Here is a 24047-nt window from a genome sequence, read left to right on the forward strand (position 1 = left end):
GGGACGCCGCTACAGCATGGCTTGCCAAGCAGTGCTTCAGTGCGCGCCCGGGATCCGAACCGGTGAACCCTGGGCCGCCGCAGCAGAGCACGCGCACTTAACCGCTTGCGCCACTAGGCTGGCCGCTAAATCAATTTTTAAATGACCAACACCCAATAGAAAAATCAACAATAAATATAGGCAGTTCACAGAAAAAAATACAAATATATATTTTAAATTTATAGAGAATCTAAAAGTGTCACTATGAAAGAAAGGCACATTAAAGCTGTATTATGGGCAGGCTCCGTGGCTTAGCGGTTAAGTGCATGCATTCCGCTACTAGCAGCCCAGGTTCGGATCCTGGGCTCACCAACGCACCGCTTGTCCGGCCATGCTGAGGCGGCGTCCCACATTCAGCAACTAGAAGGATGTGCAACTATGATATACAACTATCTACTGGGGCTTTGGGGAGAAAAGGGAAAGAAAGGAGGAGGATTGGCAATAGATGTTAGCTCAGGGCCAGTCTTCCTCAGCAAAAAGAGGAGGATTGGCATGGATGTTAGCTTAGAGCTGATCTTCCTCACACAAAAAATAAAGCTGTATTAAATACTGTTTACACTTGTCTATTCCACAGGATAGGTTATCAGCTATTCTATCTCTGCATGGGGCTGACCTATCATAAAAGCAGATGGGTCAAAGAAATACTTGACATATTTTTGAAGTATTTCGAGTCCCTGTGCATTTAAAACATGCTATTCTTTCTCGTAGAACATCCTTTGACCCTTTGTCGTGTAGATTTACATCTAACTCCACTCATCCTTCAAAATTCAGCTCATCTCACCTTCTCCAGGAAGCCTTCCTTGTTTACCATCACAGCCACCCTAGACTGATTACTCTCTCTCTCCTCTGGGTTTCTGTGTCATCTTTTTTTTTTTTAAATTTGATCACGTTCTTGTCTCATTGATTTCAGTCGTTGCTTTACTTGTTTCTTTTCCCAACTACTCTGTGAGAGCACCGAGTCTAATTTGATTTTGCGTTCCCAAGGCCTAGCTCACTGGAAGCACTCAAAGATTCTTTGTTGGATGTATGAAAGAACAACTTGTTACTTCACTCGGCGATGGAACGTAGTTGGTTTAGTTGCTGGGTTATGTGCTAAGCACCCTCCACTGGGAGGCAGTGTTGTGCAGTGGAATCCTCTCAGTTTTGCAAGACAGAAAGCCTGGGCTCCCACATCAATGCTGCCACCTTCTACCTGCCTGTCTCTGGGCCACGCACAGTCCCCTTAAGACACCAGCAAAACCGGGAGAATGAGAAGAAGAATATTTTTCTTACAGGATTATCGTGAGGAGTAAAGATAATTTAGGTAGATTTAGGTAAATTATCCAGCATATTGTAGGTGTTACCATAAGGTAGCTCTTGATTACTGATTACTTACTTATATAATAATGAGCACAACGGCAGGTGAAGGGCTTGTTCAAAGTGTTGTTTGCAGTTAGGCTGCAAACGATCCTCGCTCTAAAAGCTGTCAGCCCACTTCTCGCCTCCCTCAGAGGGCTCAGGGTTGGAAGCCCGGGGTTCAGAGGCTCTCAGGGCTCCATGAGACGGGGAGTTCCACTGGGGCTTAGGCAAGTCAAGGGCTTGAGGGACTAGTATTGCTAGGCCCTGGTTCAGCTGCATGTGCATTAAATAGATTTTTGTGCGCAGGCCTGGGAAACAAGCCACCATCTATAATTCTGTTTCTATGGGGAAAGGCTGTCTGTGTTCCAAACAACCAACTTACTAATGAACTCCTGGAACACAACCTATTTGTCGACGGGGACCAGCTGACTGGGTTTACATGGCTAAGCCTGCCGCCCCAGCGACTGCACAGTGTTGATCTAATTATAATGAATTCTCGACGGTGACTAATCTAGCTGTGGTCTCCACAATTGAAGAGGAATTTTGAAAAACTGGAGAGGGTTCTACAGAGAACCACAAAGATGATTAAAGGACTGGAGGAAAATCTAGTCTGGTCTCTATAGTTTTAAGAGGATTGTAGAAACTACTCATGTAATAATCATGCTCACATGAAAAAAAGTATTTGATTCTGTACTGTGTCAAGTGCCTTTATCATTTGCTAATTGACTACGGATTTGTAGAAAAAGGAACCAATGTTTGCTGAGCACCCATATCATGGTATCAGACACTTCTCGGGCCTTCTACACAATATTTAACTGTATCCTCATAGCCACCCTGCCAGATAGACATCATTGTGTCTATTTCACAGATGAGGAAACTGAGATTCAATGAGACTAATTTGTGGAAAATCTTATAGCTAATAATATAGAACACAGATTCAAATCCAGGCCAGATTAATTTCAAAGCCCCTCTCACCAATTTTCTACCACGCAGCGGGAGTGATCTTTCTGAAATATAAACCTGATAATGTCCTTCCCCTGCATAAAACAATTCTGCAGCCCCACTACGCTCCTGGGATGAAACAAGCTTCTTAACATGGCGGACGACTTCGTGTGTGCTGCCTGCTGCATACCAACCTTGCCTCCTGCCATCTCCCATTCCGCTGGGCCCCAGGGCTGTATTCAGATGTCTTCCCATTTCTCTGTTCCTCTGCATGTTTCCAGCCCCCAGGTCTTCACACACACACAGCTGCCCCTCCTTTCTTGTCTTTCCTTTTCCATTGATCGACTTTCTTCTGCTCAGCCCGTGGATCTCAGCTTGTACATGGCTTCTTTTGGAGGCCTTTCCTGGGCGTCCAAGCGCGGGCTAATCAGCCCTTCTCCACGGTCTCACAGCATATCCCGTTTCCCGTATAGCAGCATTTATCGCACTGCCTTGTGACTGCGTGTTGATTTAGTCTTAGACGCCCACCCAACACACACACACACACACACACCCCACTCAATAATTATTTGTTAAATAACTGTTGAATGATCATATCACAAGTTATTTTCACAAACGGTAGTTAAAATATTGACATTTACAAAACAGTTACCTTTTTTTTTTAAAAAAAAAAAAGAAGATTTGAGATTATCCTGATCACAACATGGCTCTTCCTTGTTTTCTGATATGTTTTCTTGAGAGGAAAGAAAGGAATACAGCTGCCAGTAGGATGCTGGAAGTTCTGCAAAATGTTAGCATGCTCATGTGAGTGTGTCCCATGGTGGACCTCATCCATCATCTAGGTCATGGCAGGAAAGAGTGAGAATCTTCCATCCCTTAGCTTCGGGAAGGACCCAGGGAATCCATTACATTCAAAAGAACATTGATCTTTGAAAGATCCTCCAGAGAGAAATCTCCAACCCCATCTGGTGTCAAACAATGCTTGGGGTAAGGAAATTCTTCTGGTTGTTTAACTTCAGCATGCCCATTCTTCGTGTGCTCTTGGCAAAGGAGAAAAAGCAGCCATCATCCTCCAAGCAGTGGCTCTTCTGAAGTTTGGGTCCAATGCTGATGCTTCTTAAGTCACCATGAAGCTTCTCCTCTCTAGGCTAAATAATCCCAGGTCCTTTAGCTCTTCTTTGCTGGATACTGAATGATTATTTTGTTTTTACTCTGAACTCTCTCCACATTTTCTCAATCCCATTGAACTATGGAGGCCAGAACTGGCCCCAGCTCTCTGTTACAGCTCTGATCAGTGCAGAGCAGTGTAGCAATTACCTCATGATACAGACATGCTTTTCATTTGCCACAGTTCTCTGCTTGCATTTTTTTTAATCAACAGAACTGCAGGGTTGTGACAATTCCTCCCGGTCAACTGGGTATCCACTAAAGCTATACTTTCAATTTTCCAGCCAACTGCCTTTGAGTGGTTGGCACCTTGCCTTTGAATATGTTCACTTTTCAACTCCAAGTGCATAACCCTGAATTTTTCTCTGCTGAACTTCATCCGGTCTATGTCCCATTATTCCAGTTGACCAGCATTGCCTTCTATGACTTACTCTAGCCTGCAGAGATCTTTCCTTTGGTGACACCTCAGGGTTCGTGTTATTAGCTGCCTGCTTCCTGTGCATATTTCCGATTCATCAGTGCATTAATCAGATTAAGCTAAATTATGCTGCTGTAAACAAATCACCCCCAAATCTCAGTGGCTTAAAACAGCAATTTTGGGTTTCCTTTTTTATTCCTACTACATTTGCTACACTGGTCAGCAGAGGGGCTCTGATCATCACAGTCACTCCATGGTCCAGGTTGGCAGAAGTTTTACCATCTTGTGACATCGCTATCTCTACACAAGGCTCCGGGTTTGCTGGGGCAGAGGCACAAAGCATGGAGAGTGGAGAAACTTCACATGTTTATTCCATCTAGAAGGGATACACATTGCTTATGCTAACATTTCTTTGTTAAAGCAAATCACATGGTTGTGACTAATTCCAGGGGGATATGTGCTCTGAAGAAGAGAAGAACTGGAAAGAAATCTTGGTATTCATGAGTAAGTTCTCCCACAACCAATGAGATTCCAATTTTCCTAAACACAGTGATCTTCTTTTATTTCTGCATTATCCATAAATTCTTGTAAGAAGACTCGTAGCTTCTGGGCCTATCTTTCTCTCATTCAGCATCTCCCACAAAAAGAGAGGCATTTTTCTAGTCCATGGTCCAGGTTATATATAATGATGTTAGGTCAAAGACTAGGTTCTGCAAAAAGCTGCTAGCAAAATAATAAGACTGAGCAACAGATCATGTTTTCTCTCTACTCACGAAGGCGCCATGTAAGATAGAATTTTAGGAAACCAGTGGCATGAACTTGTGAGGCATCTCTCTCTCTATCTACCAGATCCACCGCTCAATCAGATATGTAACCGATCGCGTGTTACAAACAGAAGAAGGAAGTGAAGACCATCCCCAGTGGTTTTAAAATCTAAATAAGACAAAGGAATCTGGTGGAGAAGTGAGCACTGCAGAGGAGAAAGGACAATGGATTGGGAATCTGAGCCTCACTCAGCCTCTAGGGAGCTCTGTGGCCTCGGGAAAGTCATTCCCCCTTGCTGGGCCTCAGGCTCCAGTGCTGTCTTGGAATAGAGTAGGACTTTATCCGCGGTTCTCAGCTCTAGCTGCATAGCAGAATCCCCTGAGGAGCTTTTTAAGAACAGATTCTCAGGCCTCACCTAGACCTTCTGAAGTCATCTAGGGCGGGACCTGGAATCTATTCATAGATGAAGAGATAATCTCTAATGATATCCTTAAATGTGGACTATCCCACAACTCTGCTGTTGACCTTCTCTTCCCACTTTGTACTGAAGCATTCAGTTGCCATCGATATTTTCAGGACTCTATATCTTCAGTCCAAACCTAAGAAGCACAAACTGAATTCATCATTTCATTCAGCCCTAAACTGCTCAGTAAATATACAGATTTCCTGGGAGTGAATGGTACAACCATTCCTCCAATCAGTGAAATTAGAGAAACCTGGATTCATTTTAGATTCCTCCCTTTCCCCACCCAGTTAATCTTTCAGTCCTAAACATCTCTCCCCTTTATGCCTGGAGTCACTGCCCTAGCTCAGGCCTTCATCCATCTGTTGTCTGGACTATCATATTAGCCTCTTTCTAGATTTTCCTGAGTTGAATCCTGATTCCTCCTCCCACCCCATCTATACTCCTTAGTTCCAGAGTGACCATTCTAATATAAAATATCTGCTAAAAAATCTTCAGTAGTTTTTCCATTGCCACTAATTTAAAATCTAAATTCTCTTGCTTGACATTCAAGCTCCTTCAAGATGTTCTCCCACCATTTCAGAGCCATTGGCAGTGGCTTCTCTGCTCATAGTTTACCCCACAGCGATACTCAGCTACTAGTGGTCCCTCAACTTCTCCATGTCTTTGCACACGTTGTTCTCCAATGGAAACCTTATTTCTACACCCGCTTTCTGAATATGATCTGCCCACTGCTAGCTTTGGGAAGCCTTCACAGTCTCCTCCTGGACAGACTGAGAAACTACTTCTCCTAGGCTTCCACTGTACTCTGCTCACACTTTCATTAGTATAGAATTTATTTGATTGAGTTATAGTGGCTTCTCCACATATCCATCCCTCCTGCTAGAATGGAAGCTATTGAGGGCCTAGGGCACTGCCTGGCACAAAGCACAAATATGTGAAGAATATAAGAATGAATGAATGACCATGTCAGCTCTAAACATCCTATAAGTCGATGAATTGCTTCAGTACAAAATATGAAGTGTAATGTTAAATTCCATGATTAAATTAACACCTGAGCAATGATTTGCAGCAAGATGGGAATGGACAGAGGTCTGAGCAGGAGAGGAAGAAGAAGGGAGGGGGCAGCCAAGTTGGGGAAAGGTAGACTGGCAGAATCATGGGCATGCAGCACAGACAAAATAACGTCCTGCCCCCAGTTCTGCCCAGTGCCCCCCTTAGTGTTGTTTTAGGAGATCAAATTAGAAGTGAAGTGCCTAAGAAATTAAGATCCACTCCATTGAAAATCACTGACTAGCGTGATTTCACAGAACTGCCTGAGTTCTTAAAGCAAATTTTCATTTCCAGCTGCTTTCTCTGACCTTGTCCTCAAGTATTGACATGTGCTAAGCCTAAAAAAGCTGAAATTATCCTTAGAAAAACTAAAAGCTGCAGAACTTCCCAAGTGAAGAAATCTTCCCATTGGCTTTTGCCTGGAGGAAAGCTTCCCTGACAGGCTTCTCAATGCTCCCGCAATGACCAAGGACTCAAATATGTGACTTCTGTGGTCAAGGCCATCATCACCGTGAAAAATGTCTCTCTTTTAATACATTTCTTGTTTAAACAAACCTTAGAGGACTGTTCGGTGCCAGATTCTTAAAACTGGCGGCACAATGAATTTTTTTTTCTTAAATGTTTATGCTCCCAGCTTGTAGAATTTAACTTAACAAAGAATGTTTAGTGTAAGGTAGCAACGTGGATGAATAGTTTTTTTGTGTGCTTACTAAAAATGGGGGCTCCCAAGAACAAATCAAAAATCCATTAGGAATAATTCTGCTTTACCCAACGATGGACAGAAATCATGCAGGGAAAAGGGAGGAAATTATAAAAGACCTTATTCTAACAAGACAAGAGAGTCAAATGTCAATTGAAGAACTGTTAAACGACAACCAGAGCAGCCAACAGCTCAGCTATAGGAATGAGCCATCACAACCAGCTCTCTGTGTCTCTCCTTCTGTGTCTCAGTCTCTCTCGGTTTCTCTCTCTGTCACACACAGACACACTTCACAAACGGAATTCACTCAAATAAAACTGTGTCAAGGCAAAGACCCTTTTGGCTTGACACTTAAGCTTTCCAATAGTTACTAGTATGAGATTCTTAGGAAGCAAAGAACAACAAGCCATGTTAAGAGTATTCTCTGCCCTGTAATCAATATAAGACTCACTTTAAAAGGCAGCAAGTGAGGTTTTTAACATGTGCCGTGTGGTGGTTTCAGGCAATCTTTCCTTTCGGACACAAAAAGAGATTAATAAGTCCCCCCACCCCCTTTTGCTCTATTCCCACCGCAGTGCACATCCCCAGCAATGAAGAAGAAAAACAAAATTCAAGTAACAAGATCATGGAAGTTCTTTTGCAAATTTGCTTCAGTCTGCAGCTTCTGCTAAGGGAAGGGAAATGGATTGGGTTGGGTCAACAGAAAGAAAAATCTCCTTTGACCTCAATCTTTTTCATTCTCCTTCCTCAGAGACAAGTTGGACTTTGGATGGGGGGTGGGGTCCTATCACAGATGTGGCCCTAGTTACAGCTCCATCACGTAATGGGGACAGCAGAGCAGGTGGCTTCAACATGCTTGATGCTCCTGCTAGTCCCTCATTTTACCATGAACTTGTAATTTTTTTCAAGATTGCTTATTATGCTAAAATATAATCTCTTTGGCAAAGGCTGATGATCACTTTGTAAACTTCAACTAGGCCGACAGCAGAATAGCGTCTGAGTCATCTAAGAATGTCCTTCTAAGGAGATGCCCACGTGCTACCAGCTTATGCCTTTTCCCCGACAGACCTGTCCTTTGTCATCTCCCTCCCACTGTCACTCCCATCTTCTGCCATCTTCTCTTTCTCATGCAGCCTTACACCCTCTACATTAGTTTGCTAGGGCTGCCATAGCAAAATATCATTGACTGGGTGGCTTATAAACAACAGAAATTTATTTCTCACAGTTCTAGAGGCTGGGAAGTCCAAGATCAAGGTCCTGGCGAGGTGTGTTTCATTCTGAGGGCTCTCGTCTTGGCTTTTGGTGGCTGCTTTCTCCCTGTGAGCTCATGTAATCTCTTCTTTGTGCTGGTGTTGGGTTTGTGTTGGGGGACAGGTGTGGAGGGGAAGGGAAAAGGAAGAGAAAGAGAGTCAGGGGGAACTCTCTGGTGTCTTCTCCTCCTCTCATAAGGACAGTAATCCTATTGGATCAGGGCCTTACCCTTATGACCTCATTTAAACTTTACTTACCCCCATAAAGGCCCTATCTCCAAACGCAGTCACATTAGGAGGTGGAGCTTCAACATATGAATTTGGGAAAGACACAATTCAGTCCATAGCCCCTACCCTTGCTTCCTTCCTCCCGTCTAGCTTAACTTTGGTTCTAGAGACTAAGTGGCTGTAACAGGAGTAGATGTGTCAGGGATAAAACTGGGAAAATTGGGCCCAGTGAAGAAAGGCATTTAGAAATAGGAAGCAGATTAACTGAAGTGAATGGTACCACCATCCATTTAGTTTTGCAGCCTTAAAGCCCAAAGTAATTGTTGACCCTTCTGGTATCAGCTAGCTATTGCTGAGTAACAAACAACTCCTAATTTTGATATTTTAAAACAACATTCACTTATTGTCACTCAGGTATCTAAAAGAGAGCTGGATTTTGGCTGATCCAGGCTGGGTCACTCTGTTTTAGGTTGCAGCAGCCAGGGTGCTCTGCTTCTTGCTGTTGGTCTGCAGGGTGGCTCTACTCCACATGTCTCTCACCTTCCTTGGACGAGTAGGCCAGTCTTGCCGTGTTCCCCTCACGGCGGTGGCTGATGCCCAAAAGCAAAGCAGAAACACACAAAGTCTCTTAAATCCTAGATTTGGAAGGGTACACACATTTCTGTTTACGTCATTGACTGAAGCAGGCACCAAAATCAAGGCCGAAGTCAGCAGTGTGGATGCGGGGAGGGGTGAAAGAGTCAACATACCACATCTCCCTCTTCTTTACTTCCCATAGCTGACACGTAACATTGGCTTCCTTGGTTTATTGATTTTATCACCATCATCTCCTGAATATGTCTAGTTCTCATCCTCTCTTCCAGCACTGCCCTAGGCTAAGCTACCATGGTCCGCTTGGACTCTGCAATAGCCTCCTAACTGGTCTCTACTTATCCAATCTTGGACCTAACCCCAAAGTGATCTTTCAATGTCACAGATCTGCTCATGTCACTTCCTATGACTGCTCTTTGTTCTGAAGATAAAGATAAAAATTTCTTATGTCATCTAGGGCCCCACATAATCTGACAGCCATTAGCTCTTCTGTCTCATCTCATAAGCCACTTCCTCTCTGTGTTTTGGTCCCACTGGCTTTCTTTCATTTCTTCATAAGTGCCAGGCTCCCTGCCACTTCAGGGCCTTTAAAATGCTGTTTCTTTGCCTGGAACCCTCTTCTCTACCCCTATGTTCTTAATTCTGACTTATCCTTCAGAACTCAGCCTGAACCTCTCTTCTTCAAGAAAGCCTTCCTTGACGCCCCAGACCAGATCAGCTCTTTGTTTTAGAAAGTCTCATATCATCATATACCTTTACTTCATGTCTTTTTTGATTTTGTCATGATGCATTTATTTGTGAGATTATTTAATTAATGTCGCATCTCCCCAGACCCCAAGGGTAAACTCCATGAAAGTAGGCATCCTTTCTATTTTTGTTAATCATTATATCTCAGTGCCTAGTATGGTGCTTGGTACATGGTAGGGACTCAATACATTTTTGCTACATGAATGAATGAACAAACTGGTCCAAATAATCAAGAAAACAAAACTAACTCTTTTGATTCTCTTTCTCAAGAACCTGAGGGTACCCATACACTTCTTCTTAATATTTAACACAGACATTCTATTTCAGAGAAAAACGCAATCCAGGACAAATGACCGTTTCACAGGACAATGAAGAAATCTTTAGCCACAGACTCCTTCTCTCTGTATCTTTCTAAGACTTAATCCAGATTCAGTCTAGCAGAAGAAAATATTCCAAGACTCAAGGACTCTTTTCTCTGTTTCACTTCACGGATGTGTCTACGACTGCTGAGCAGGCTTATTGTAGAACATGAATTCCTCTGAGAAGAAAAACATGATTAATCACATGCTAAATAAAGACAGCATATTCAGGGTTTTTGTTGAAAATTATCTTTACTATTTTCAATTCCAATCAACAACTATTATTAGCATGATGGTAGATTGTTGCATTAATAGCCCCAATTAGTGGTCCCCTTGTGTTCACGTTCTTTGCAATGTGACTTTGCAGTTCATCAAAAGATGGACTCTATTTCCCCACCCCTTGAATCTGGGCTGTTCTTGTTCTTTGACCAATAGAATGCAGTGGAAATGACATTGAGCCAATTATGAACCTATGCCTCAAGAAGACTTGCATACTTCTGTTCTTGGAATTCTGCCATGCAGCAAGAACAAGCCCAGGCTAGCCTACTGGAGGATGAGAGGCAGTGTGAAGTAATGTCAAGTTGTCACAGCCAAGGCAATTCTAGACCAGCCCCCTAACAACATCCAAGCAGAGAACAGCCAAGATTGCCTCAGGCAGCAGAACCACTCAGCCAGCCTATAGATTCCTGAGCTAAATAAATGCTTATTGTTTAAGTTTGGCATGGCTGTTACACGGCAATAACTAACTGAGACAACATTTAAGGCAGTGTTACTAGGCTTCTAAAAGAAATTACTACTTCCAAAACATTTATTAACTGAATGACTTTGGGCAAGTTAATAGTTCCAAGCCTCAGATTTCTGATCTACGAAATAGAGATAATAATATTGTGGCAGAAAAGGGATCTAGTTATCCCTCAAAATCTGTTATCTTCTTTTCTCCATGTTTCAGATCCCCATATTTTTAGCTGGGCACATGGCCACCCACATAGATGTGTTTATATCACTAAGTTCTGGCCAAGGAGCTCTAAGTGAAATATCATGTAGTAGAAATCTTCCTAAGGAAGCTGGTATATTTCATTTGCCCCCTTTTTCTTCATCTCCTTTCTCTCTGCTGGAATTGCAGCTAGTGGCCAATTATAAGGGAGAAAGACATTCAATCCAAAAGGACTTTGGAGAACACAACTGTGAAACCAGCCCTGGACTGCCTACCTCTGGACATTTTTGTGAGAGAAATAAAATTCTCACTTGTTTAAGACATTGTTATTTTAAGTTTCTGTTGCTCACAGTTGAACCTAATCCTAGCTAATATAAATAGCTTCCTTGCTGGTTTGTTGTGAGTTAGGTGATAATATAAGTGCCTGGCATCATGTCTAGTACACAGTAAGAGACAATAAATAAATGTAGCTCATATTATTTTTTTTATTGATAATAATAGTAGAGGCAATACCAACGTACCTCCCTGGCTAATGTTGAGATAAAACTGGCAATATTGTTGAAGTCAGCTAAAGCAATGGCGATAGTCACAACATTTACATAAGAGTATAGATCTATGACATGTTTGTTGATAATTTTATTTTAAAGAGTTTCCTTCTTACGTTGTTCCTCACTAAAATAAAAATTCTATCTGAATGAAATTTAGGAAACAGATGTACATTAGCAATGTTAGTGCAGTACTCACTTTTCACAAATTTTAACTCATTCATGTAGTAAATCCTCAAAATATGGATTTTGAGCATGTTCTATATAATTCTTTTTCCTTCATAAACATTTCAAAACTATATTAAGAAAATGCAATCTTCATATGTACTTGGAAAGCACTATTATAAGTAAAGAACTATATTTACTAAGGCAATACAATTTCTTAAAAATTATACCTCAACTTTAAAATATTGAAAAACTTTATTTTAGATATTGGAAGAAGAAATACTTTTTAGAAAACTATTACCATTGTAACTCTACCATTAGCTTCTTTGGTATTCTCTACTGTGAAGATGGTTATTTTGAGACTTGGAAAGTCAGCAAAAAGGCATGCAGAACCTCCCCCAGTACTGAATCAATTTTTTAAGACAAATTTTCCTCAGAAATATAATGAAACACAGAGAAGTCATTCAGAATGAATTACTCAAGCAAAAACTCTTTTTAATTATTCTGACATTGGAAAAAGAACTCACAGAGAAATTCTGTTCACTGTTGATGCCATATAGCACTTGATAGTTATGCGTCATTACCAAAGTAACTAACAAGTCCCAATTTAACTAGCGTGGGGCTTTCCCATTAAGGTGCTTTTTGAAATTAATTAATTACAAAAGCCTATTATGAAGACTTTTCAATAAGTCTTGTACTGTGGAGATCAATAGAGATCCTTAAAATGGCTATTAGGGGAAGTTGGTTAGAAAACTGCAAGAAAACCTAAACTAATTCAACAGGAAAGTCAAGAAAAGGTTTCACGTTGTTTGTAGACTTGCGATGTCTTAAGGAGGCGTGGCAGTCTGACTAGTGAGATACACAAGTACATGAGAAGCATAGGTCAAGGCAAAAAGTGAAATAGCCTGTGGACAAGTTGCCTATTGTAGCAGCCAGTGGGATACTAGTTGGGAATAGTACAACATAAGACTGGGAATGTAGACTGTGACATTGTAGAGGGCACAGTATGGGATGTTATATCTAATTCATTAGTAATTGGTAACCATTAAAGGGTTTTTAACAGTAAGGCAAAAAAATCAGTGCTGACTTCACTGGGTGAATTCTACCAAACATTTACAGAAGACTTAATACCAATCCTTCATGAATTCTTCCAAAAATTTGAAGGTGAGAGAGCACTTCCCAACTCATTCTATGAGGCCAGTATTACTCTGCTACCAAAACCAGGCAAAGACATCACAAGAAAAGAAAATTATACACCAATATCACTTATGATTATAGACGCAAAAATCTTAAACAGAGAATTAGGTAACAAAATCCAGCATCATATAAAAGAATTGTCTTCCTTGACCAAGTGGGATTTATCCCAGGAATGCAAGGTTGGTTGAACATTAAAAAAATAAGTAATCCCACCATATTGATAGAATAAAAAACAGTAACCACATGAACATTTAAATACATGTAAAATAAGCATTTGAAAAAAGCAACCCCTATGATAAGAAAAATTCAGCAAACCAGGAAGAGTAGCTAACTTCTTCAACCTGATAAAAGCCATCTAGAAAAACCCATAGCTAACATCATACTTAATGGTGAAAGTCTGGATGCTTTCCCCCTAAGATCAGGAATAAGACGAGGCTGTCTACTTTCACCAGTTCTATTCAACATTGTACTAGAAGTTCTCACCAGGGCAATTAGACAAGAAAAGAGATAAAAGTCTTTGTGATTGGAAAAAAACAAATAAAACTATCTCTATTTGCAGATGACATGATCTTATAGACTGAAAATCCTAAGGAATCCACACACACAAAATCCCATTAGAACCAGTAAACAAGTTCAGCAAGGTTGTAGGATACAATATCAATATGCAAAATTAATTATATTTCTATACAATAGACAATCCAAATATGAAATTAAGAAAGCAATTTCACTTACGATAGCATCATAAAGAATTAATTCAGAATAAATTTAACAAAAGTGCAAAACTTATACTCTGAAAACTACAAAAATTGTTGAAAGAAGTTAAGGATAATCCAAATAAATGGAAATACATCCCATGTCCCATGTCCATGAATCAGAAGATTTAATATTGTTAAGAGGGCAATACTCACCAAATTAACCTTAGATTCAATGCAATCCCTGTGAGAATCTCAGCTGGCTTCTTTGTAGAAATTAACAGGCTGATCCTAAAATTCATATGGAAACTCGAAGGACCCAGAACAGTCAAAACAATCTTGAAAAAGAAGAACAAAGTTGAAAGACTCGCATTTCCCAATGTGAAAACTTAATACAAAGCTACAAATAATCAAGACTGTGTGGTACTGGCATAAGGAGATATACATATAAATATATGAAATAGAATTGAGAATCCAACATAAACCCTCACATTTATGGTCGATTGCTTTTTAAAAATCTCTTAGATAGGATATCAAAAACACAAGCAATCAAAGAAAAAAATAGATAAGTTGGACTTCCTCAGAATTAAAAACTTTTGTTCTTTGAAAGACATCATCATGAAAGTGAACAGACAAACTACCAAACGGGAGAAAATATTTGTAAATCATATATATAATAAGGAACTTGTATCTAGAATATATAACATCTGGTCAATAGCAAACAAATAATCCAATTTAAAAAATGGGCAAGGAGGGGCCAGCCCAGTGGTGTAGTGGTTAAGGTCACGCACTCCACTTCAGCGACCCAGGGTTCGCAGGTTCGGATCTTGGGCGCAGACTTATGCACCACTTATCAAGCCATGCCGTGGCAGGTGTACCACGTATAAAGTAGAGGAAGATGGGCACGGATGTTAGCCCAGTGCCAATCTTCCTCAGCAAAAAGAGGAGGATTGGCAATGGATGTTAGCTCAGGGCTAACCTTCCTCACCAAAAAAAATTTTTTTAATTGGGCAAGGGATCTGAATAGACATATCTCCAAAGAAGAAATACAGACGGCCAACAAGCACATGAAAAGATGCTCACCATCATTAGTCATAAGGGAAATGCAAATCAGAACCACAAGGGATACTTCTTTACACCCACTAGTTTGGCTATAATAGAAAAGACAAACAATAACAAGTGCTGGCGAGAATCTGCAGAAATTGGAACTCCCACATACCACTGGTGGAAACGTAAAATAGTGCAGCCATTTTGAAAAACAGTGTGGCAGTTCTTCAAAAAGTTAAACATAAAGTTACCATACGACCCAGCAATTCCATTCCCAAGTATACACTCAGGAGAAATGAAAATATATACCCACACAAAAACTTGTAAATGGATGTGCGCACAGCAATATTCATAGTAGTCAAAAGGTAGAAACAATCCAAATGTTCATCAACTGATGAATGGATAAACAAAATGTGGTCTATCTACAGGCTACAACAGGTATGACTCTTGAGAACAATATGCTAAAGGAAAGAAGCCAGTCACAAAAGACGACATAGTTTATAATTTCATTTATATGAATTATCTAGAATAGGGAAATCTATAGAGACAGAAAGGAGGTTAGAGGTTACCTAGTGCTGGATGGAGAGATAGAGGGATTGGGAGGTGATTTTTAAGGGATACGGGTTTCTTTGGGGGATAATAAAAATGTTCTAAAATTGATTGTGGTGATGATTGCACAGCTCTATGGACATATTAAAAACCATTGAATTGTTAAAAAAAAAAATCGGTGCTATGTTGGAGGGAGATCACTCTGATGGGAGTGGAGAGAAACAGCACAGAGACCAATTACGAAGTTATCACTCTTCTAATCTAGACTCTTAGAGAAAAGACACATCTTTTCTCTCAGGTCTTTTCTTCCTTCATTCTCCATGCCTATTCCACTCAGATATAATTAGAATACACCCATTTCAAATTTTTACTTGGTAAATTGATAAATATGCTACAGGGTGGGACCTAGGAAGAGGGGATCATAAAAGGAGCTCCCAACTCTCTAATGATCATTTTTATATTTAACTAACCAAGGGAAAAGGCCCATTTCTCAATCATTTACTTTAAAGGTCAAGAATTTAGACTTAGGGCCGGCCCTGTGGCTTAGCGGTTAAGTGCGCGTGCTCCACTACTGGTGGCCCGGGTTCGGATCCCGGGCGCGCACTGACACACTGCTTCTCCGGCCATGCTGAGGCCGCGTCCCACACACAGCAACTGGAAGGATGTGCAACTGTGACATACAACTATCTGCTGGGGCTTTGGGGAAAAAAGAAAAGGAGGAGGATTGGCAATAGATGTTAGCTCAGAGCCGGTCTTCTGCAGCAAAAAGAGAAGGGTTAGCATGGATGTTAGCTCAGGGCTGATCTTCCTCACACACACACACAAAAAAGAATTTAAATTAGATTCTGAGCAAGAGTTACTTAGCCAACGTAGAGCCTCAGACTAAGTGGTGAATAAATTTCTGCTTTGTTTATGGCACATATTAGTCCTCAATAATATATTTTTTAAATATATTGAATGAACTTTTTAAAATTATTTTATGGAGTTCATATTGGTTTATAGCATTGTATAATTTCAGGTGTACATTATTATATATCAATTTCTGTATAGACTACATCATGTTCACCCCCGATAGTCTAGCTTTTATCCGTCACCATACGTATATGCCCCTTTACTCCTTTTGCCCTCTGCCCCATCCCCTTCCCCTCTGGTAACCACTAATCTGTTCTCCTTAACCATGTGTTTGTTTATCTTCCACATTTGAGTGAAATCATACAGCCTTTGTCTTTGTCTGGCTTACTTCACTTAGCATAATACCCTCAAGGTCCATCCATGTTGTTGCAAATTGCACAATTTTGTCTTTTTTATGGCTGAGTAGTATTCCATTGTGCATATATATATATATATATATATATATATATATATATGCACTTCTTTATTCCTTCATCAGTTGACGGGCACTTGAGTGTCTCAGCTACCGTGAACAATGCTGCAATGAACATAAATGTCTTTGTATTGTTGATTTCACATTCTTTGGATAAATGCCTAGTAGTGGGATAGCTGGGTTGTATGATATTTCTATTTTTATTTTTATTTTAATTATTATTTTTTTTTGGTGAGGAAGATTAGCCCTGAGCTAACATCTGTTGCCAATCCTCCTCTTTTTGCTGAGAAAGATTGGCTCTGAGCTAACATCTGTGCCCATCCTCCTCTATTTTATGTGGGATGCCTGCCACAGCATGGCTTGACAAGCGGTGTGTAGGTCAGCGCCCAGGATCTGAACCTGCGAACCCCGGGCCGCTGAAAAGGAGCATGCGAACTTAACCACTACACCACCAAGCCAGCCCCAAATTTTTAACTTTTTAAGAAATATCTATACTGTTTTCCATAGTGGCTGCACCAGTTTGCATTCTCACCAGCAGTATATGAGGGTTGCCTTTTCTCCACATCCTCTCCAACATTTGTTATTTTTTGTCTTGTTAACTATAGCCATTCTGACAAGTGTAAGGTGATATCTCATTGTAGTTTTGATTTGCATTCCCTAATAATTAGTGATGTTGACTATCTTTTTAAATGAATGAATTTTAAGAATAAAAATAGACTTTATGACGTCTTATATAAACATGGCCAAGAAAGACATTGTGAGATGAGAAAATGAAACATAATCTTAAACTGATGATGGAGAAAAATTAAGAATGAAGAGAAAAGAATAGTCAATCATTTAACAAGACAGTGAGCCTCTGAGATGTGTCATGACTTCCATCCCTTTCAGGGAAAAAAAAAATTGGAAAGAAAAAGAAATAATAAATTGTAAAGTTATATAAAAGATATTATATAAAAAGAGTTACATAAAAGAATATTGCACCTTAAGAATACAAGACAAAAATCAATTAATGTAATCCATCACATCAACAGTCCAAAGAAGTAAAATCATATGATCGTATTGATAGATACAGAAAAAGCATCTGACCAACTCCAATACCCATTAATGATATAAGCTCTGAGCAAACTAGGAATAGTGGGGAATTTTCTCAACTTGAGAAAGGAAAAAAAAGGAAATTATACAAACCAGAAGCCAAAGGCTTTTAAGGATGCAGAGAGAAAAAAATCAGTTGTTACTCATGCAAAAATTTGCTAAAGTAAAAGTGCAATAGAGAAAAAAGAGATTAAGGAAAAGAGTAAGGAAGTAAAAGAAAACGGAGGAAAATAAGGAGCTGTCTTCAGTATCCAAAATTGAAAATAATGGTCAAACAGTCATCAGAAACACCATCCTGGGACTGTTATGTTCTCCCCAACCAGTTCTAGCCAGAGAGATCTGGTTTCTCCTATCTAGAGAGCTCCTGTTCTTTGTCAGAGGGAATAATTAGGAAGTTGCAAAGAAATAAGCCCAAAATTCAGGGATTGCCAACTGCCATCTCACAAGAATGATGATTAAAATATCGTGATTAAAAATCAAGGACCTTTAGCCTCTTTGAGTGCTGATTACAAAGTGATTAGTAGGGATTACTGTGAGATTAACGGTGTTTGCAAGGAAAATGATTTGATTCATTCCAGGCGTTAAGGACAGAGGTGGCAGATGGTTTAGTTATAACAAGAGAAACTGTAAAACATATAGAGTGAAAGACAGTTGGATTTTTATTCTATTTCATTTGAAAAAGAAAAAAATAGCTTTTGAAGGATGAGGACATGTTGTTTAAAGTCATATAAGCTTAAGTCATACAAGCTTAAGTCATACCTTTTCAATTTATCAAGAGTGCAAAAATGCTGTGGTTAGTGTCTGTCTGGGAGGAATGGAGAAATCCAGATAATGAAAACATTAAGGCTAGGGTGCCTATTTTGTCCTTTATGTATTAATTAAAAGCCCTTTGATGAGAATTTATGATGTGAACTAACTTGTTTGGTTTACTATTTAGACAGGTGTGGAAGGAAATAGAGTAGTTAAATGTTTAAACTAGTACTTGCATATGCAGATGACATGTTAATGATTTTATCAACTGATGAGTCTGTAAAAACCATCTCCTGAATTTTTGAAGTGTATGTTTTAGGCAGCTCGTTCTAAAATAAGTTTAAGAGCACTTATTTGCTTGATGGGGCTGACGAATAGGAACAGGTGGTCATCTTGGAAGAGGTCGTTGTTTAAAAATGAACCCATTGAGAGTTTAGGAAGGTTTTTGAAGAGTCAAAACAATGAAAAATCAAACTGAAAATAGATGTAGCAGATAAGTTAGTGTCTCTTTAGCAGATTTGGAAGTTATTTTATTGTACTGAATGTGTTATTAATCAAAAAAATTTCTCATTGCCTTGAGCCATATGGAAGTGATTTGCCATGTTTTTCTTGCCGTCCATTTGCAAAGTTATGCTTCAGGGAGCTGGCAAAGTGCCTTTTAGAAAAACACTATCTTTACAAAGGTACCTTAATGAACTGATTGAAGACAAGATTCTTTGCATGACAACCATGAGTGAAGTGGTTGTCTTAACTTGTTAGAAGAGTCTATGTGAGAAAGAACTTGATGAAAAAATTCTTTCTCAAATAATTCTGTTATTCTGAGACATACTTAGGAAGCATGTATACTAAATACACTGACTACTTAGAATTACCTACAGAAAAACCTTTCCAGTCAGTACAGTTTATAAGCACTATTTTATAATCTTTTGAAAACTTTTGGTATGAAGAAGAGACTTACTGATGTAGAACTATTAAAAGGCTACTGAATCCTCTCTTGAGGCAAAATGATGTAAGAGAAAGAGCCAGGAGATGAGAGTCAAGAGATCTGGTTTCCAGGACAAAATTCACCACTAGTTGCCACTCTTTCCCCGTCTTGTTTTCTTCACCTGAAAAAAAAATTATAATAATAATAGCTAACATTTATAAAATGCTTACTATCTATCAGGCACAGTTAAAACAGTTTATATAACTTGTTACATCTGCCAACAACAATCTGGAGTAAACACTACTATCATCCCCATTTTACAGATGAGGAAACTGAATAGAGATAATAGAATATATCAGACCTCCTATGAGAATGTATTATTAAAATGCAATATTGGGCTGGCCCCGTGGCTTAGCGGTTAAGTGTGCGTGCTTTGCTACTGGCAGCCTGGGTTCAGATCCCGGGCGCGCACCGATGCACTGCTTCTCCGGCCATGCTGAGGCCGCATCCCACATACAGCAACTAGAAGGATGTACAACTATGACATACAAATATCTACTGGGGCTTTGGGGGGAAAAAAAAAAGGAGGAGGATTGGCAATAGATGATAGCTCAGAGCCGGTCTTCCTCAGCAAAAAGAGGAGGATTAGCATGGATGTTAGCTCAGGGCTGATCTTCCTCACAAAAATAAATAAATAAATAAAACGTAGGTGTTTTTTTGTCCTAATAATAATATGTAATCTCATCTGCAGAGTAGTTGGGTGTAGTCCAGACTAAGAACGAAGGAGACAGATTAAAAGTTTCCTTCTATACCCATTCATGATAAAAAAAACTTAGCCAACTAGGAGTAGAAAGATATGTTCTTAATTTGACAAAAAGAACCCATAAAAAACACACAATGAATACCCTACTAAATGGTGAAATATTAAAAGTTCCCCTCTGAAATCAAGAATGAGATATAGATATCTTTATCAACATTGAACTGCAGTTTTTAGCCAATGCAATAAGGCAAGAAAAAGAAATAAAAATTATAAGAGTGGCAAAGGAAGAAATAGAACTGTCATTATTCACTAAGGACATGATTGAGTACGTAGAAAATATGAAGGAATCTGCAGTAAATGTAGCAAGGTCACTGGATACAAGGTCAATATTAAAAAAGTCAGTATTATTTCTATATAATAATAACAAATAATTAGAAAATGAAAATTTAAAAATAATATCACTTAGCATTTAAAAATCATAATACCTGGAAATAAATCTAATGAAATATGATAAAACATCTACATAGAAGACTACAAAACAGTATTGAAAGAAAAATTTAACAAATATAAATGCACAGAGAAATATGCCATAATTGTGGACTGCAAGACTTAATATTGTAAAGATGCCAGTTCCTCCTAAATTGATCTGGAGATTCAATGTAAATCCAACACAAATCTCAGCAGTTTTTTTAAAAAATGGAAATTTATTACTTCATCCTAAAATTTATTTGGAAATTTAAAGGACAAGACTAGCCAAGACAATTGTGAAGAAGAACAAAGTAGAAGGATTTATAAAACTACAAAAATTGATTAGTCTGTTATTGGTACAAAAATAGACAAATAGACGAAGGGATCAGAATAGAGAGTTTAGAAACAGAATCACTGTAGTGCCATGGGGAAAGGCATGGTCTTTTCATATGCTGCTGGGTTAACTGATATCCATACGGAAAAAAAAAGTGAAACTTGAATCTTATCTCTCACTATACACAAAATTAATACCACATGAATATTAATTCTAAATATGAAACAATAAAACTCCTAGAAAGAAGACATATGAGAATATTTTCATGAGTTTGAAGTAACAATTTCTTAAACCAGACATAAAAAGCACTAACCATAAAAATAAAGATCTATAAGTTGGACTACATTAGAATACGAACTCACATTCATCAAAAGACATTAAAAGAGTGAAAAGGAAAACTACCAAGTGGGAAAAAATATTTTTAATACAAATATCCAACCAAGGAATCATATCTCTATATATGAAGCATGCCTACAAATCAATAGAAAAAAGCAGACAACTCAGTAGAAAAATGGGCAAAAGCCTTAAATAAGCATTTCATAAAAAGGATACCCACACAGTCAATAAACATATGACAAGGTGCTCAATTTTATTAATCACCAGGAAAATGCAAATTAAAACCACTATACACTCATCAGACTAGCTAAAATTAATAAGACTGGCAATACCAAATGTTGGGAAGAATGTGAAGCAATTTAAAACTTCATACACTGCTGGTGGAAGTGTAAATGTGTATAATAACTTTGGAAAACTGTTTGACGATATCTAATAAAGTTGAACTTACCCAAACCCTCCATTTTTCAACGTATAACCAAGGAAAACTGATACATATGTGCACCAAAAGTCACACACACAAATGTGCATAGCAGGACTATTCATAATAGCTCAAAATGCAAAACAATTCAAATGTCCATCAATAGTGGATGGATAGCTATATTATGAATGGATAAATATATTGTGGTATTTTCATACAATTTCATACATTCATACACAGCAATGAGAAGGGATAACCTACTGCTATATGAAGCAACATGAATGATTTTCACAAACATTAATGTCGAGTGAAAGTCAGATTTGAAATAATACATACTTTTGATTTCATTTTTACAAAGACCAAAAACAGGCAAAACTATCTATGGTGAAAGAAGCCAGAATAGTATTTGCAGTGACGAGTGACTAATTGGAAGCACAAGGGGGCTTTCTATGGTGTTGGTAATGATCTATTTCTTGATCTGAGTGGTGGTTATGGGGGTGTGGTCACTTTACAAAAATTATTTGCCCAAACAATTATGATTTGTTCACCTTTCTGTACATATAATATTTCAATAAAACATCTACTTAAAGAAAAGTTCACTTCTACCTCCATAAGTCTATGAAAGTTTATAGGCAGGAACAAGCAGAAGAATATGAACATAACCAATTGTTCTTCAAACAATTCTGGCAAACCCTACAGAAATGATAACTATGTCTGATCATTACAAGCCCTGGAATGTAAAAAGAATACTTGGGGTTTGAATTATTTTCTTTTTAATTAACAATGTAAGATCAGAACTTTATTTTACCACTTTAACAAAGAATAGTGTTTATTGTTGACATTGCTAAGAAAGCATATCTACTACTATACTTTCTGCTTCTAAATATTATGAGTAATTCTCCCTCTTTAAATTTATTCCCAGCTAGTCATGCCTATTTTCAAATTTCTAATGATGCCGAGTCCTATGTATTCATTACATGTTGCTATTGATTTTCTTTCCGCTTAACCAAAAATTCTCATTGCTAAGTAGCAAGGTTCAAGCTCAAAGTAACTGGTGTAAATTCTCAGGATACCAGCCTACTAGAAGCAGCAAACTATAGTTAAGTCTTCTTTCTCTTTTGTCACTTATGAAAAGTAGAAAAGTCTACTTTTCTACTTATTTGGAAGCATTCCAAATAAATTTTGAATACACTATCATGGAAACTTAACTCAAATGGTGGAAAGGAAAAGCTGATTAATAATCTGCTAACTCAGAGTCCTTATGATGAAATTCAAAGACTTTATTCCTTTCAATAATCAATTCCTTTCAATAATCAAGGCAGAAAGAGAAAAGCAATAATAAATTGCTGGTTTACCTGGAACCCTGGTTTTACATTCTCCATGTTAGAACTTCCTGGATCCTTAGAAAGCTAATTCTAGAACAAATCCATTTCTGTACCTCAGAGAGCACATACACAAACAAGAATTGGGCAGTACATTTCTACTTTTTAAAAAATTGCTGTATCCCAGGTTTCTGAGAGCCATAGGTGAATTGCCTTTGGACAACTTCAGATCTGGTAAATAAACAACCCAGATTCTTCTTCTAAGCACAGATAGCTAGAAGCAAAATTCTTTTAGCCATGGGTTGGAACTCTCCATGGAGAAATCAAAGTTTTTGCCTTTCAAAAATTGCCAGTGGCCTGAGGCAAAAAAGTTTAGAGCCCGTTTTCATCATTTTCATTGATACCAGGTCCTGTTATACAATTTTGCACCTTTCCAGCTCTTCCTTATCAAGAGGCTTATGTTAACAAGGAGAAAACAAGTTGAAGCTCAAATTCTTTGAAATGGACACTCGCCTTATCAGGGACTAATCTGTGATGTCAACATCTCTTAAGATGCAAAAACAAAAACTACCATATTTGAGGCCAAATAGAATTTGGCCAGGTCTCATTTTCCTCCTGTGTCGTCCAGCTGATATAAAGAATATCATTGTCCATTAAGCACTCATCTATGTGACACAAACCAAGAAGAACAGCTATCTGCAACTGCTCTCTGGCACAGCATCTTGAAGACCAGAGCAGCATTATGAATATGTATTTTTCAAATTCAGCTCATCTAACATCCTAAAGTCGGTGTAATCAAAAGAGTAAGCATCCCATTGCCTTCTCAGAGACCATAATTTGTGAAAAAGATAATGTTTTGACGTATATTAAATGTGGTATAAACACTCTAAGATTAAAGTCAGATTATATACCAAACGGGAAGTCAAAGTACGAAGAGGAGAAAGGAGCCACCACGATAAGCCATGAAAACAAGGGACAGAAATCCTTCTTCAGTCTGCATCAGCTCAGGTTAGAAGTAAACCATTCCCATCTAAGGGATTTTCTGCACATCCCATATGCTATTCCTGCACCCCATTTTGAAATAAAAAATGGCATGTGAGCCCTCCATGTTCCAATCACCATATTTCAT

General features: G+C 38.7%; 1 long non-coding RNA gene across 3 annotated transcripts in view; it reads right to left on the reverse strand.

The window, feature by feature from the left end:
* LOC147913028 (uncharacterized) overlaps nt 1-24047 on the reverse strand; it is a 69743-nt gene that overhangs the window by 15565 nt on the left and 30131 nt on the right. For 2 of the 3 annotated variants that reach the window (XR_015549240.1, XR_015549238.1), the window contains exons 2-3: nt 19314-19461; nt 13810-13931 (exon numbers count right to left, since the gene is read on the reverse strand). This is a non-coding gene — a long non-coding RNA (uncharacterized LOC147913028). Of the gene's footprint in view, nt 1-7432; nt 10240-13809; nt 13932-19313; nt 19462-24047 lie in introns of those variants that run through there. The other variant, XR_015549239.1, reaches the window with a different exon arrangement.

Source organism: Ceratotherium simum, chromosome 31, assembly GCF_057802395.1.
Source record: "Ceratotherium simum simum isolate JZ-2026a chromosome 31, ASM5780239v1, whole genome shotgun sequence".
NCBI lineage: Eukaryota > Metazoa > Chordata > Mammalia > Perissodactyla > Rhinocerotidae > Ceratotherium > Ceratotherium simum.